This window comes from Apis cerana, linkage group LG2, assembly GCF_029169275.1.
Source record: "Apis cerana isolate GH-2021 linkage group LG2, AcerK_1.0, whole genome shotgun sequence".
Classification (NCBI taxonomy): domain Eukaryota; kingdom Metazoa; phylum Arthropoda; class Insecta; order Hymenoptera; family Apidae; genus Apis; species Apis cerana.
The window spans coordinates 5194646-5212701 of record NC_083853.1 but is presented as its reverse complement, the minus strand read 5'-3'; the positions used below and the strand labels follow the sequence as shown (position 1 = coordinate 5212701).

The 18056-nt window shown below is 34.6% G+C and overlaps 1 long non-coding RNA gene across 1 annotated transcript; it reads right to left on the bottom strand.

The window, feature by feature from the left end:
* Positions 1-608: 608 nt before the first annotated feature.
* LOC133665653 (uncharacterized) lies at positions 609-5094 on the bottom strand. Its single transcript, XR_009828785.1, has 2 exons — positions 4797-5094; positions 609-991 (listed from the first exon to the last, which is right to left on the bottom strand). It is a non-coding gene; the product is annotated as an uncharacterized LOC133665653 (long non-coding RNA).
* Positions 5095-18056: the final 12962 nt, after the last annotated feature.

The following is an 18056-nucleotide window of genomic DNA, read 5'->3' as shown; positions in this document are numbered from 1 at the left end:
TTATTATAATTTTTTATATTTTTACTTTTCAAATAAATAATTCTATTTCCAAGACTTTAAATTTCAAATAGAGTTATTCTCTATCTTCATTGTTCTTTTACATTCTTTTTTATAACATACAAATCTGCATTTTAAACTGTTTCATAACGACTTATGAAGTTACATTAGCGTCAGTTGCTATCTCAGTCAAGATTCAGTATCAAGTCGAAATTGATATCAAAAAAGATGGGAGACAAAGAAGCTCAAAATTATTTCGCCTTGTTACGACCGGTTTGGTTTTTGCCTACCCCTAGAAAACAACAAACTAGAGCGATAATTCAGCTACAGATGCTTGAGACTTTATGAAATTTAATATTAAGAGCAAGAGTTAGAGTTGTTGTTCGTTTTTCAATTGAATTGTTTTTAATTAATTTATAACATTATGGAAAGTATTATCAATATAAAATTATTTATAGAATTATACAGTTAAATAGTTATATAATTTTTTATGATTTAAGATTGGAATTTCTTTTATTATTTTTTTTTTTATAAAATTACATAGATTTAAAAAAATAAAAATTTCTACTTTGAAAAGCATTTTTATTCCTAAAATATATTTCAAAATTAAATTATCATTAAAATTGCTTTTAATTATAGAATTTTTTATTTTTTACAGAAAGAATTAAATTATCAAATTATAAAAATTCGAAATTTTTTACATTTTTTTTTCCATAAGAAGGTATAATTTTTATAACTAATTTTTCTCTTTTAAAAACTTTTTATTTTTTTTTTTTTTTTAATTTTTATCACAAAAAACATATTCCGCCAAATATACTGCGAAATCTCGTCGATGGTGATAACCACCGGCTCATGTTGGAATAATCGATCGACCGCATAGTAACAGTAATTTGCAAGATAACATCGCGGTCTCGCGTTGTATTCCTTCCTTGAATGAAATCCACGTTGGCGATACCCCGATCCCTATACCCGGTCCTCCTTCCACATTTGGGTTCTGGAAGCAATGTTGCTAATTACTACATACCATTGAATGCGGCATAACCCGCGACCCATGAATTCCACTAGCCTAGCCGGCTAGTGTACAGTCACGAGAGTCAGTTTTCGCCCGTGTAACTCGTGGAAATTGCGGTTTCCTATGAGCAGAGAACGAACTGATAATATGCTCTTGAACGGTCGCTCTGTCTTGCATTCTCCGACATTTTCCAGTTAAAATCCGTGTTCAAGTATGTGCGAACCTAAATTCGTCCGATTCCAACACGGGGCAAATTTTGTTGCCTCGCGCGATATTCCCCTGAATCGACTTTCGTTTCGTTCCAGGCGTTGCACGCCTCGATCGTAGCTCGTTGAATTCCGTGATTTTGCGTTGTGAGATTATATGATTAAACCGAATAAATTATCATTAAATGATCATCATGAGAAAAGAACATGAGTTGGAAACGAAGGATTTGTCAGAGATTAGATTGAAATTGATCGCAAGGATATAAATTTATGATGATGGAGTTTGTTGTAATTTTGTCGATGATAAATTCATGCCGATGATCCTCAACAACGCCAAGAATAATAATTTAATTTCTAATTAATGAAGGATGAAAAAATTAAGTGTGAAAAGTTATCTCTATGATGTACATATCAATTTGGTATTCATATTAATTCAGGCAATAACTAAAAGTTCGCGGCCAGATTCTGAATGATTCTTCCCGGGCGAAGAATCAGCACGAGCTGTCGACCAGACAATATGGAATTAATTATAATTAACTGCCATTCACAAAAGTTCCGCGAGCAATTGTGCAATCTCACCACAGCGTTATAATGAACTTGCAGCTCTCCTATCATTTACATTCTCTTCTACTTGGTCCGAATCTCCGCCTAATTCGTAACGCTGCCTCGTGAAATGTCAAAGAACTTGTTTAAATTAATTAGTATGTTATTCGAGCGAGATATAATTTCGAGGATCCTATTTTTCCTCCATCGTGATCCAATTTTACAAATGATTCATCGATTATTTAAGATTTAAAGCGAAACAAGAAAACATTTTCAAAGTTTTCAAAGTTTTGCGAAGGAAAGATTAATAGTAGCTTTTGTTATTCCATTATTTATTATTATTACTTTTTTATATATTTTTTAATTCGATGTTATTTACAAAGATTTGAACAAAGAATTGACAGTAAATTGAGAAATTCATATCAGAAATTTTGCAATTTCGACATACAACACATTTGATATATATCGCAATATCTGAGATTGCAATACTTCAAGAACTATTGAAGCTTCGAATGCATTTGGTTCGTAGTAAGAACTGATTCGAAGTTGTTTCAGAGATATATCCTAGAAAGGGTGAGAGTAGATGCAGAATGAGAACGTCTATGCTTTTTGCGATTGGCCGAATTTTGCATGTATTCTATACGAAGTTGCTGTATTGACTAAGTAGATGTATAGTGCAGGGATGTTGCTCACGTTCTTAACTTGGGAAACTAGTCTCCAATCCTATAGTACCTCTTTGAAATTTGATGTTCTTGTGGTTTCACGATACCTTAATTGTTATTGTATAATAGGAAATCCTCCGAGTGCTTCTTCGAATTTTAATCGTTATTCAAAGATTTTTGCCTTTTACGAATGATCGAATAACGGAGAGTTAATAAATTAAAATAAATTTTAAATAAATCGAACACATGTATTCAAATTATTTTTATATCATTCTTCTCTTCTAATCATCTTGCACGTAACAATTAAATAATTTATTTAACTCGAAAATTTAAAGATCGTCAATGTATAAATTTTGTTAAATATGTTTCCCTCAATAATGAGAAGAGATATCAAGTCATTTGCTGTAAAATCGCAAATTATTTCGACAAACTACGACAAACTAATAGAACTGTATTTGTATTTCGCTATACACTTATAAAATTTAGACTCAGAGTTGCTTAACACTGCACGTAACCACGAAATATGAAGGACTTCGCTAACTGACCACCAGTCCGCGTTTCTAACACGATTATCCTTGACGTTTTCCGTTGTTCATTTCCGAAATTACTGCCAGCCATCTGGTTCACGTATTTATGATGTTCCGTCAGTGACATTAGCTGTGATGTTCTACTACATTAATCAGCCTCACGCGGGAAAGAAATAGTCGAAAGAAGGAAATTTAACAGCTGGTAGCGAAGAAGAAAGCGATACTTCTTTTATCTACTTCGTTATTTTTTGATTTCTCCTCTCGTGCAACCGAGTTATTCGTTTTTTCTTCATGATTACCTTGTATAATAATGCAGCGTGATGATGAACAATTTTTTTCGCGTAACATCCTTTATTTGTTATTGAAGTATCCAGTGTGTGACTAGTATATCGTTCTTATGGATAAAATATTTTATAAATGTTTTTTCTTTCATTGTACACATTCTCCGAGCGGGGAAAGAATTCTTTGTTAAATTTGTAAGAAGAACTTTTCATTAAATTTTGCACAGCGGAGATTTTAATATTTATCGGAATGAGAATGCAATAATACGAGGCATAATATGAAAAGCTTTTCAAAGGAACGGATAATAAAGAAATTCAACTTTCACGGAATATTTTTATCATGTTTCGATAAGTAGCACGTTGAAATTGTTAACGATGACCGGGCCGCTACCTTTGCCCTCCTAGCTTTTTCCTTCCCAACTTTTTCTTCAAAACTCTCAATCTTCTACAATCAGAAAACTTTAGAATATCGTGAGATTGAAACAACTTAGGAACCGTAGGAAGAAACGTAAACGGTATTCAGGCTGAAAGAATCCGCGTTAACTTTTTTTTCTTGCTATTTAAACGAGAAAAATTACTTTAATCTTCGAACAATGTGTTCGAACATTATTTACCATCTTTTACACAATATAATCGAAATATATCCAGCAAATTTTTGCTAGAGAAATTTTACTTTTCAATTAATACTCGTTTCTCTATATTACAGAGATGTATTAACATTAACGTGATTATTTTACCTATATAAATATAAGAAAAAACTAGAAATCTTCTTATCTCACAGAACCATTTATTTTCGCTTTTTATTTCATCCTGATATCTCAATCGGTTGGCGAGATACAAAGGATCAAAGTTAGAGTTTGAGACGGTACAGAAATTATGAATGGTCCCGCGACTTAGTGACCCATATACACATTTTCCAGGAAATACGTACGTTCTCCCAGGAATAGTAAAAACTGTTTACTCACGTTTACCACTGACCTGTCTCGCTTGTCCGGAGCTTGGGATTGGTCAGTGACGAGGAGCGAGTGAAAGGTCCGAGTAAGCGACAAGGACGGAAATAGAAAATGATCGAAAATTATCCTTTCCTTTAGACGACGATATCTCGGGAACCGGAAATCGTATCGGAATAAATGAAGAGTCGTTTTAAAGGCAAAGGATCAGGGCTTTTAATGATTTTTCCCTTATCAACCGGAAATTACTATCTTCGAAGTTACAGCGGTTTAAAGTTTTCGTAATTTTAATAAGGTTCGAATACGAATCGCATAAAAATGGAAGTATCTTATATATACGTTTTTTAGTATCTCATTTTCAGATTCGTTTAAACCTCCTCTAAAGAAAAGAAGAAGCTCTTCCAGCGGTCTAGGTTGTTTTCAAGCGTTATACAATCATTCCCGTGCTATTTCAGGAAAGGATTATGCGAATTTCCCCTCCCCCGATCCCGGAATTCCCAAACGCGGGAGGGATCGACTTTAGCTATTCTCCGAACGACTCCTTCTCCCGTCGATTCTTTAGAAGTTCGACGTTTGTCTCGCTCCTCGTTCCTTTTTCTTTCGACTCTCTGTCCGTACCTTTTTTCCGTTCTCCCCTTCGAGACGTCCAGACGAACTCTTGAAATTTCCGGAGTTTCCCGAACGGGGAAGAGCAGGTTCCGCACTCCTAATTCCGCCGAATTAAACTCGTCTTTCGATGCCGAATTCGTTCTAATTGCGACTGCGGTTTCACTACGAATAACGCGAAAACCAACTCTGACGTATGGTGTTTTTAGAACGTCAAATATTGGAAGTTTTTAAGATTCGAATGATTTTAGGAGAATTAATTTTTATACGTTGATAAGTATACTTTTCTTCGAAAAATTAAAAATGTTTATTACGGTTTATTTGTTGAAAAAGATAACAATGTTGGATGTATTTTTTTCTTTTTTTTGGGAAGATTTAGAATAGCGAATGATATTGTACTTTTTGAGAAAATTAAACGATAGCGCGTTAAAGCGTTATTATCTTATTATTATATATATTTACAATAAAAAATAGAAATAAAGTATACGGAAATAACTTTCTTTCTATAAAATTTTTACACTATTATTCAACCGTGATAATAAATATACACGTATTAATATAATTGAAACAACTCGACGTAACTAAAATATTGTAAATTTTGTAATTATATCTTTAAATTCAAAGTAATATCAAGGGAGACAATATGTCATATATGACAATATGTACACAATAAGTCCAAAATAAATAAATTTTATTGCGAGCATCAATCACATATATATCATCTCTAATTTGATAAAAATATAATTTTGCAGAAAATACCGATTATTCCACTATTTATTCGGGATTAAAAATAAACTTTGAGCTCTCGTCGGCCACCGATCTATCACATGAATGCAAAGATAAAACTGTCGACTGTTTTACAAAATAAGATAATGACAACGATAAAATACCCTTAGAAAATCTCGTAAATACCAAAAAAAAAAAAAAAATTTTGTGGATTCCTGACCAGTACAACAATTACTTATGATTTATTACGATCAAATATTTAAGCATTTAAGATCTGAAAAAGAATTAACGATAAGATAAAAATTGAAACAATTTACTCAGCTAAGCCAAATAATAAACTTTTTCAAAAGAAGAAGATTTATTTTCTTCACACGAATCACTTACGATTTTAAAACCAGACCAAAATAAGACCTCAATAAAAAGCTTCGTTTTCTTCTCACGAAATTTCACCACGTCAAATCTAAGAATAAGAATACAAAGAAAAAAAAAAAGAGACAGAATGCAAAACAGAATAAAATCTCACAAGAAGCTTCATTCGCCAACAACTCAGTCTTATGACGTTCTCCGTTCGCACAATTAATCCAAACAACGGCGCACCCAATTAGAAGATAGCGCGTTAAGGAGCGTAATTAACCATTTGGTCGGCTAATTACGGCGCAACGTAGACGCGTATGTAGGTAACCAGATATGGACACACGAGGGGTAAAAATGTTCGGTGGAAGCAACGGAAGCTTCGAGGAGGAGCATCCGTGTTTCGCGGATGTGGCACACGGTGTGGGTGGGCCTGTGTGCGAAATAATAGGGTAATTGTTATGCCACGGCACGGGTAAGTGGAGGATCAGAGCCACGTCTACCCGATAAGACACGACCCCTGGGAATACTTAACGAACTTAACTTTCCGGATCGTATGGGCATCTGCTTTTCGAAAGCATGGCCCTCACCGTTTTACTGGGCTTTCACTTCGAGCGAAGGATGTCGTTCCCGAAGATAATCTTTAATAAACAAAGAAGATCTCGACGCGCAGTTTCGCGGTGCATCACGAAGAAGGAAATGTAATTCCGATAGATGTTGGATCAGATTGATGGAAAGATTTTAAGATTTTTTTCACATAAAATTTGAAAATTTAATTCGTCTCGAAAATAATAAATATATGGACAAATTTTTAAGAAAAATTAATGACAACTAGGAGTTCTTTTTGTACATCGATTACAATTATTATTCTATAATTATTTCGTCGATGATTATTTGTAATATTTAGAAAAAAGTTTAGGATATAATTTGTATTATTTTATTATATTTAAAAGTATTGTTTTTTTATAATATTAAACTCGAATTTGTTGATAATATTTTAACGAAATTTCTTTCTTCACGCGCAATTCGTGATACAATATTTTAGAGTTAATTAGATTTTTGTTTGTAAAGTAATTAGATTTGTGTTTGTAAAGATTACAAACTGTTAGCGGAGATTATTTGGAATATTAATTACGGAACAAGTTCTAACAAGCTCTTGAACTCGAAGTGAAAATTAAGAAATTTCTTTCATCCGGAGGGATTATCCACGGATCCAAAGACAGTTGATGGATTCGCTGTAGTTCGTCTCCAATAAAAGCGCGAGCTTAATCAGAGTTCTGATAAGACTCTTTGCAGAATAATAGAAAATTCTTATTACCCCGCTTCAAAATTCGTGGTAATATTGCGTTATGAAACAATACTTTGTGGTGTAAATTTTTGTTACAAGATACAATCGATTTAAGATTTAATCGATTTTTTTATCAAATATTTTTCTATTACTATTATGCAATATTTTAACGAACAATCAGCTACAATTTTACATATTAATTGATAATACAATTTTGTTAAAAATTAAATCTTGCTTACAGTTATCATAATTAATATCAGTGATAAAATTATATAGTTATATTTTTTTTCATTTTTTTATATTAATATTTTGTTTTTTGTTTGCAGGAAAGCTGTTATCGATATTACCTACATCAAACATTTACATTTTTAAAGCGAAAGTCACATCTACATTAATCTTCAGGTATGTTCTTATTATTATTATTCATACTGTTGCTTTAAAAGTTTTTAAATTTATTACATTTTTGTTTTTATTTTTAATTGAGAAATTTTCTATCTTCTCAAAATAAATAATAACTCGTTGGAGATATCATTTAATCATTAACAATGTAAACTTTAAAATGGTATAAATTATTATCTTTTAAATCGTACTATTGTACGTTGATATTCTAATATTAGATAATATTTATATAGCAAATTTGTTTTGATTTCATAGATGGAGAAGGTAAGTGATAATATTTGTGTGTATATTGTGCTTCGGTAGAAGCTCGACATCAATCTTGCTAGGGAAATCATTTTCGCTATATAGATCTCACCGATGAAGCGTGCTAAATTGTGAATACGACGCATGTCCAGAATGTGGACATCAATCTTCCTAAGATAGTTATTTTTGGCATTTAGGTGTTATCAGTGAAGTATGAACAACGGATAAGATATCTTCTCTACGTAAAACGTAGAGATTTTTTACTAAATTTTTACATATATCTTTTATAAATTTGTACGTATAAATTGAATTCCGATGCATTCTATTTTTCTTTCTTCAGTATTTAAAAATTTTCATACGAAAATTATCATGGAAGAAATTATAAAACATTGAATTCGTATTATAATTTTAATATTTCTTTCTTTAATTTTTATTATCCTACTTTAAATGTATTTTATTCGTCAATAACAAATTTCTTTCCTTGGTTCTATAAAACGTAATTTTTTGAACCATAATAAGAAAATTAAATCGGCGAAAGAAAAATTACAGTAGTGTTCAGAAATTTTCTTTTATTCCTTGAGAAGCAGTTTCAAACAACGAATCAAATGCTCGCGAGTAATTTGCGCTTCATTTCCTGTTTTCTATACTGGGGAGGAGGTAACATCGTGCACTGCCAAAGCAAAATAGTTCCTTGGCAAATTGAAACAGGCACTACCTTGCCGAAAACACTGGGTACACAAGTTGTATTTACTATTCGTAGCTTACCAAGTCTCGAATAAACACGCAAGTCTATTTCGACTTGCAGATTTGCACGATCTCGATGGCAATCAATTGCCTGTCAGCTGGAAACGAGACCAGAAGAAATCTTCTTCTTCTTCCTTTACTTTTTTTGATTTTACATTCTTTATATAACTAGTATTAAATTAAAAAAAAAAATAAATAAAAATCGAATTCTTTGTGATCGTGTTCACCAATTTACGCTTTGGATCGAGAAATTATGGAAAATCGTAAAAGAAATTGGTGGCAAAATATTTCGAAATTTATAAAGTCACTTGCATACGAGGAGGGGGGAGGTTATTTATATTCGAAGCCCTTAAATTCAGTTCTATAGGAGAATACGTTTCGAAACGGGCGAAATACATATGTTCTCCCGGCCGACATTGGACGGGGCCGGCCTATAATTTAATTGGAATTTAATTTAATTGGAATTTAATTTAATTGAAATCGCTCGTGTGCGGCCGGCAAAATGGTTTCGCGTATAAAATACACGGTACGAGCCGTTGAAAGTATCCGACGAAATTTTTGCGAATGTCACACGCCGTGGGGAACGTAACGCCGTGATTTTCATGAATTTTCCATATCGCGGTGCTTCCGCGCAATCACTGATATTATGGCAGGTGATATCCAATGTATAACAACGCTTGTACATCGGTGTGAATATTTCCTTTCCGTGTCTGTCCCCGTTTCTCTTTTTTCCCCCCTTCGCATCGTTTCTTCCCTCTTTTTCCTCCATTAAATTTATATCGTGTTTAAAATATATAGAGTTTCTATTCTCATTGAATTGAACGCCCGAACGTCCATCAACGATTCGAATATATATATTCTTATCCTCGTTTTATCTCACGATAGTGTTAATTCGTAATTTGTGAAATTTGATATTCTTCGTGCTTTCCAGGAATCTCTGTAAATTTTATCGTTTCGATGATTATAATTGAAATTTGTTGCATGTATAAAACAATTTAATTCGAAGTAATCATATACTCGGTATACTCATATTTACAAATAGATCATCAAGCGCGATTAAAGTATTCTTTTCTAACTTGAAAGATATCGAGAAATAATTGGAATTAAAGAAATAATGCATGGACCACACAACATAGCTGAAAATATCACTCGTTACCAAATTTTCTTTTCTCTTTTCAGAAAAAAGAACAATTAAATAAATATTCGATTATTTCGCAATTAAATGTCACTGAAATATCCAGTTTATATCAAGTCTTAACAAGCCTCGGTCATTAGGAATTTGCGTAACGAAGCGAGAAGTAGGAAATACTCGAGATACACGTAAGGCGCAACTTGCCCGAGGATCTCTGGGTAAAAATGCAAATCTATTTCTGCGTCCGTCAGTTTACTTTGCTCGGTCACGAGTAATTGCCCAACGTCCACAGCCTACGGGCTTTCCTCCGGAAGATGCAATTCCCGGAGTTTAAACGCGACCAACTATTTCATTCTCCTTTCCCTCTCCGTCTGTCTTGCTCGCTCGTCTCTCTGTCCGCCAGCCAGCAATAACAGTAATCAGGATACAGGATTAAAAGGAATGAGAGACTGGTGTCCCGGATGAATTGAAATTTTCCGGAGGGGAAAAAAAAGAAAAGAAAGAAGAAGAAAAAAATAAAGCTTGGAATTGAATTAGCACGAATGAACCAGCAGTCTTTGTTTTTCCCTTCGTTTGTTGGCCAAGATTTATCATATATTGATCGGCGAATCATAATATATTTTCATAAAAATGTTATATAAATAAAAATTGGAAGCAACAAGTACGTCTTTTATCTCCTTTCGAAATTTTTATCTCTTTATGCGTGAATCTCTTATTTATGATTTTTTTTTACATTGAGCTGAGGCATGCTGTTGATTTCTTCTCGGGGATTTGAAATTTATATTTATTGGAGAATATTAATCAGATGAGCTCGAAGAAATTTAAAATTATTCGTGCGATATAACGCACGCTATGCTGTGTTTCCAAATTTCAAAGTTTCAAAATGAAAAATAAATATTTTATCAAGTTTCATTCGAATACTATCACTTTCTACGCCGTTCTACCATTGCACGTGTCGTGTATACGTGTGCACACGTTAACAGGGATGCTCTCTCGATCCCTGAATGGAATTCAGAGTCTAGTATACAAATAGCAGCAATTTTAGTGGAACAACTCCGTGGGACTTTCACCCGGATGCGACTTGTGGAAACATTTGCGCCCAACTATGCGAGAAATCAAGTGGACCATTTTGCGGGCCGTCGACTCCCTTCCGGTTGGAAACGTGTCTATCGCGAGTACATTTTTCAATTTTCAACTGGTGGCAAGGAATACACGTGTCGTTGATTGTATCAAAATTCGAATCGTCTGCGCTTCGATGTATATTCGAGTGTACAAATTGCAAAATCGAAATATTATACTCGAGAAAAGTGTTTTTCGAAATTCGTTTTCGAAAATCGCGAGTAAAACTACTTGGAAAATTTCTGTTTTTCTTAATTTATAAAAGATAGTACGCTTCGTATATGGAAAGAAGATGGAAAGGATTTTTTGAAGCGATTGGAAATATGATTATTTGTTAAATGTAAAATTCCGAAGTATTTAAGTGAAAATAGCGATAAGGATAGACTCGTGAGAAAAGAGTTCGGAAGATTTTTTTCCCCCTTTTAGTCGTAAAGCGTAAACTAAAGGATTGAAAGGAAAAACTTCAGTTTTATTACATTTTTATCTTAGAGAGATGGTGGAAATTTCATCAGTGATAGAGGAGGTGAGATGCGTTATTGGAATTTTCGTTTTAAACGTTTAAAATTAACGGTATAATCTAATAATAGACCAGTTTCAGACTTAAACGTCTATAACGTCAATCACGCAGGAGACAATTAATTTTGCGATAATGACGTTCCATGATAATTAATCATGTCATTGCGGTCAGTGGATAACAGTGTGTTTCCAAAGCCTTGGACAAGATACAAATTGCCGGCTGAGAATTTCACTGTGAGATTTCAAATTTCAGATTTTACAATATCTTCGCCTGAACGAAAATTAGAAACGTTACTTTAATTCCATTTTATATAAACATTTTATTAAATTAAAAAAAAATTCCATTTTCCTATGAAAACCGCATCTTTTTGAATTATAATTCTCAAAAACTCTTTGTACGTACGTCCTCTTCAAACTCAAGAAAAATTTTAAATAACACGTTCAATTGCACGACGATAGAAAGAAATTCCGCGGATAGAAATCTAAACCACTTTTCCTCTCCCCCTCCTATTTCCTCCTCCAAATCAAATTTAACACCTCCTTTAAAACCCCCTTTCCAAATTCTCCAAAATTCCACAGATCTCCAAAGTCGCTGATGTAACAATGTCGATAGAGGATCGTAACGATAAGACTTCGCCATCGCATCCACTTTCCGCTCGAGTATCCCTGTAGTATCCCTCAAGAACGAGGTTCCGCAGAATTAATTAAAATCCCCCGTGCGTTCAAAGATGGAAAGAGATCCCGAAGAAAGCTCGTGGATCGAAGCGAGATGGTTCGATCGTCCAGGCTCTGCGATTACAATTCCAGAATGCTGAACGGGTCCGTGATATCCGCGCGGGGGTCAACCAAGGCTTATTCCATCCAAGCTATATATATATATATATTGAGTCGCCCATCTTTCTCCAGTCGCTCGAGGATCGCGTCTCTCACGCTTTGGTCCATCGGTTTGGAATTCGAATCGTAATCTCCAAACCGTGCCATTTCCCCGTACCATTGCTTTACCCTATTCGAAATTTGTAAACGAATCGAGGGATTCTCTCGAGGTTCCCAGCGATCTTCGACGCACGAGCCATGCCCCCTTGGGATAAGTGCAATGCTCGATATGTGTCATAATGAAGCCTCGAGATGTCTCGATGAACGAATACTGAGCAAGAGAGGGTCTTGGGAATTCTGGCAACGGTTGGAACGATCCCGTGCAATTGTCAAGATGTAGAAGCGGATTTGGGGTAATTTCGGAGTATTGTTGTTGTCGTTATTAAATGGTTATTGGTTATTGGCTGGATAAAATTTTTCTTGCCACGGGTATCAATGAATGCAATTTGATGTAAATATAAAATATAAGAATTATTAAGATATTCTTAGTACAAGGAACGTTCAGTCTATCTTTTTACAGAAACTTCTCACACATTTATATAATATTACTTCTGATATAAAGGGGATGATACGATGTGTTTTAGAATATTGAAATTTTTCATTACACGATGAATTCTCATTATTTTGATAAAGTACAAAATAAGTAAATAATTAAAGACAAAATTGTGTATAAGAATTTATTTAAAAGTTGAAGAGAAAGGAAGATTAGTCGATTCATACTTTCTAATACAATTTTTCATCGAATAGATTCTATACATGTTTCCAATTATGAAGCCACCTTTCGACAACTTCGAGCAGAAAACAGAATCGACGTTTTCATTGCGCGCGGGATGAGAAAAGAAGACGAAGACAAGATCGGAGTTTTCTCAATAAAAAAGTACATCGAGGGAGGGTTGAGAGCTGGTCGGCGGTGGGGGATACGAAGTTACTGGACGTCACGTACGTGCCCATGAAACGATCGATATAATTGCGCTCCCCAGCCGAGGATTCGTTATCTCGATTGTGGTAAAGGGAGGATCTGAAATCTCTTTCGAGGAGATGGACGAAACTTGGACGGGGCGATGGGTTTAGGATTTGATGAGGGAAGAAGTTAGCACTCTCGATGTAGTTACTCGAAGAAGTTTATTCTGCCCGCCGTTCCAGGGGCAAACTCGTCCACTGCGCTCCGTCGTGGAAAAAAGTAAGAGTATAAAACGTGTTCTTACCAATCATTTTTGTTTTCCGTTGATTTTCATAGAGGAATCGTAACGTTTCATATACAATTCCCTTTGTATTTTTCTGAACGTAGAAATTCATTCTAGATTCGGACAAAACTAAAAAAAGAAGAAACTTGTTTCCAAATAAATGATAAATAAATACACATATTTCCTCGAATATATAGAAACACGATTAGCATAATCTTCGGATAATATCAATCGTATGGAGAGAAGAAAGAGAGAGAAAAAAAAGAATAATAATTCGGTGAAACATAGACATAGTTCTATCAACGCGTTATCGTCGAGCCTTGTCGAAAAGACGACAGAGAAGAAAACAAAGAAAAAAAAGAAACGGAGAAAACGAAAGAGGAGGGGGAAAAAAAGAAAGACACGAGCTTAACTGGAAAAAGGAGCTAATAACGCGGACTACCGTATACAGACACTGGTTAATACCGCTCGTGGCGGCCACTTTCGGTGAAGTCTCTCGAGAGCGAAGAAGAAGCTGAAGGGAATCAAGATAGAGGAGAGCTCGAGAGAAGAGGAACGACGTTGGAGAGGGGAGAGGATGGAGCGAAACAGAAGGTGAAAGGGGTGGTTGGATGGAGAGAGTCGGTACTGAATGGTCGAGGAAAAGAGCCGAAGGGGTGGCCGCCGGCTACGGACCGTATTATGGAGTAAAGTAAAGGGAAGCAAGTGCTGGCACGGAGCTAGTCGAGGGTGAATTTAATTCATAATCCGCCACAATGCCTACTTGCCGGCAGCACGGCTCATCAAGGTTTCACGAGGCCTTTTTCTTCGGCCATTGCCGACCGTGAACTCACCTTTCTCTCTTCCTCCGAGTTCTCTTCTACTTTGTGTGTGCATGCGTGTGTGTGTGTGTGTGTGTATGAGAGAGAGAAGGAGAAAGAGAGAAGTTTCAAGTCCGCGATTCCGCGATGCCATGGCTTGAATACAAGCCAAAACAGTGAGCGGGGAAGATGATGGTTTGTTATGTAAACACGTCTCGATTATGGAATATAGAGGAGGAGTGGAGATTGGACAATTGATATTTCATTGTTGGACGGAATGGCCGATCTTCAACCCATTAATATCTAATGGATCGATTTTAATTCTTTTGATATTCCGTCGGAGAGGAATATTCCGTTTTGTTCGGGACGTTTGGTTAATCATCCGATCGTTTGAAACTGGTTCTCGAATACCTGTTGAAGAGAAATTTATTTGTATTTTTGTTTTATTTATTTATATATGTGTGTGTGTGTGTGTGAATCGTGCGCGTGAAAATGAAAATTTTTGTGTTCCGTTGTATGATAATTCTATTTGCATACGTGAATTTATTTGATAGAATTGATTCCATTTATGGGTGTTTTGAGGGGATCGATCGTCTGTGAAAAATGTTTTCGTTCTGATATTTTATGTTATTTCATATATTCAAAGTATAATCCGATATTATTCTAAAAATGGAAATTTTCAAAATTCTTTTGACTTTGAATAACAGTTCGGGATAAAATTGTTTAATATCTTAATCCATTTGTTGATAATACGTGATAATACGTGTAATAACTTTGCTTTTGTTGTAGAGAGATTTTCTTCTCAAGAGATAAGAGGTGTGATACTGTCTTTCACTTATTAATTCAACAGTGCAAAAATAGCTCTGTTATAAAGTAGCAATGAAACATTTCCTCTTTAAAAATAATTAATTTAATGGTTATGACTCATTGCAGAGAGATCCTCGTTATTCCACTTTTGAAATGCAATTTTTCTAAATGATCTAGATGAAATAGAAAATGGTTATAATAATTTTTTTTCCAAAATTTAAATACAACAATTTTTGTTATATTTCTTCTTTAGATTTATTCAAAAAGAAAATCTCACAACTGATTATTTTTATTATAAATCTTCTAGTATTCATCTAGTATAATTAATAACAAAAATCACAAAGCTTAATAATCAAGTTCAAAATCGAAATTCTAACTTTTATATATATATAATTGATATATGCAATAAATTTGCAATAAATTTCATTTTAATACATAGTAATAATAATATAATTTAATAATTTCGCGATAAAACTGATAATTAAAGTTACAAAATAAATAACATTAAATTGAAATTTCGATTAAAATTCCATACATGCAAACGTATAATGTTTGTGAACAGTCTCGTTCCAGCATAATCTCCTCTCCAGTTAATTTCAAATCTATGCCGATAATAACACATGCCAGGTATTCTTTTTCGTCTCGTGCTTGCAAAACCATTCACAGATAATCGAAATCAATGAACATTTTCCTTGTAGCTATTTTTTCTTTTTATTTTTCTTTTTTTTTTATAGTAGATTTATTAGCACGATTCAAAGGCTGGCACAAGTTGTTACTCCGTTTGATCGCCTGATAGGCGTTTTTAAATTTGCGCGCGACTCGTAAACGAAATCGATCTGCACGAGCCTCGATTTTATGGATTGTAACACACACTGCAGTTGCTCCTTATTTCTTTTTTTCGTTAACTCTTTTGTTCCACCATCTTTGAGGAAAACGTAAAAATCGGGGGTTTCTGGAACCAAGGGAGATCGATAAAAGCGAAAAGCTTTTATTTACCCCCTTTTTTGGCGGGAAAAAAGGAAGAGGAAGAAAAAGAAATGGGATGAAAAGAATAAAGGGAAGTGGCGTTGAGAACGGTATAAAGAATGTTTGACGTCTATCACGCATCTCGTGGTGGTTTTCCGTTCAACGAGATTCACGACTGCCACTTCTCAGTCAATTTTCACACTGTTTCTTTGCATTCTATTAGCATTTCTTTGCTCACGTGTTTCTTTCTTCCTCCTTTTTTTTTCTTTCTTCTTTTCAGCTTGCACGAATGCTCGTGTTTCTGTTCTGTAGAATAAATTCTTCTTCTTTTTGGTAATTTTTTTTTTTTGGTGAATTGTTTGTGTTAGGTTGTTTTTATTTTTTCAATTCTGTTCGAAAGCTATGTTTGATGAAGTAATTGAAATTTTACATTTAAATGCCATGAAATGGAACGAAGCTTCTCTTTTCGTGATTTTTCTTCGATACTTTGATCGAGTGTGGACCGGTATAACAAAAGTATGATAATTAAAAAATGTTTTTCTCAAAAAATTTTTCAAATCTAACGTACTAATAAAACTTTTCGAATTCATGGAATTACAATCCATTTAGTCAGAGTTATAGGATATATAACGGTCCAAGTGAAATTGCTGGCATGCATTTCCTGAAACAAAGCCAATTTTTTTGACGCCTTACCCTTATCCGCAGCTGTTTTTAGCGCAGCGTCCCACGCTGCCTGTTTTATTACTTCGCTACAACGCAAGTTAAAGTTTCAGGAGACGTTAAGGAGCCGTTTCTCGGTAAACTTTCCGATTTTATCGCGGTAAGAATTGCCACGCGATTGGGCTACAGGGAAAAATGCGCGACTCCACGTCCTTTTATTAGACTTCGCAATAGAAATGTTCAAAAGCGCAAAATGGATATAAAGTATAGAAAAGGGAATAGAAAGTAGCACTCATTTTCGTATTCTTTGAGATATAAATGAACTAGTGTGCGAAAAATGTGTTTGCAGGATATCTTCGCGTTGCTTTTTGAAAATTTTTAAAGGGAAGATTATACAATGGAATATCAAAAATACACGAGATACGAAGATATACAGACTGTTTATCAAATGAAATCAGAAATCAGAAATATTTTCGATACTATTATATCGTACTATTTTTCATTGCACTTTCGCGATAAACTTGAGGCAACTGAACAGCATTTGATCGTCGAATCTTCGTCATATAAAAATTTCGATACATTCTGGCGACAGCATTCCGCACAGTTTCACTCGAATCCGTGCATTCCGCCATAAAAGAAGCAAACGAACGTATTCTACTCCGATTCGTCACGCGAAACACGCATCTAATCGAATTAATTCGCCCTTTCATCATTTCACGAAACGAAACGCAACTCGTATGACAGTCGTAATTAAGATCGGTCACGTGGCTGGCCGATTTTTCATCAAATGGAGCCAGTCGAGGGTTCGACGATTTCGCACAATGTGAAACATTGGGGGATAATCGTTGGAACGTTCGTGCACAATGGTTACGTGGAATCATCTTTTCTCGATTCTCATTGTCTTCTTCGTTGGCGAGCCATTCGAACCAGGCAGAGGGGAGGGCACTCGAATGGATTGCACTCGGAAAATAAAGCAATTTCGGCCTCGAATCGACCGATCTCACTGTTTCGTTTGTGCCCGTCCACGTCGATCAAAATTTTCACTCGGCATTTCGTTTTGGAATTCACTTCGAATTCATTCGAACGAAAAGAGCTATTTTAAATCCCTCTTCTTTCTTTCTCTTTTTCTTTCTTTCTTTTTTTCTTTTTTTTTGCTCGTTTTATACGAATATACACATATGCGCTGCACACGTATCGTGTTCGTCGTTTTTGTTACTCGATACATGTGATTTGGTACATTCATAGCGAGGTTTCAGAGGAAGTTTTTCCAGTTGGATGGAATTTTACATTGTTGACAATGGAAAGCATATCTAAATGCTGTGGATGATTTCACTATCGTAAATTATTGTTATTTGTTGCTGTGTATGTATGTATACAGACTGTTTGAATTTTACACAGAAATGAAAAATATTTTAAATATCCGAAAGAACAGAGCAATGATTTTGTTATTAATAGACGATCTTG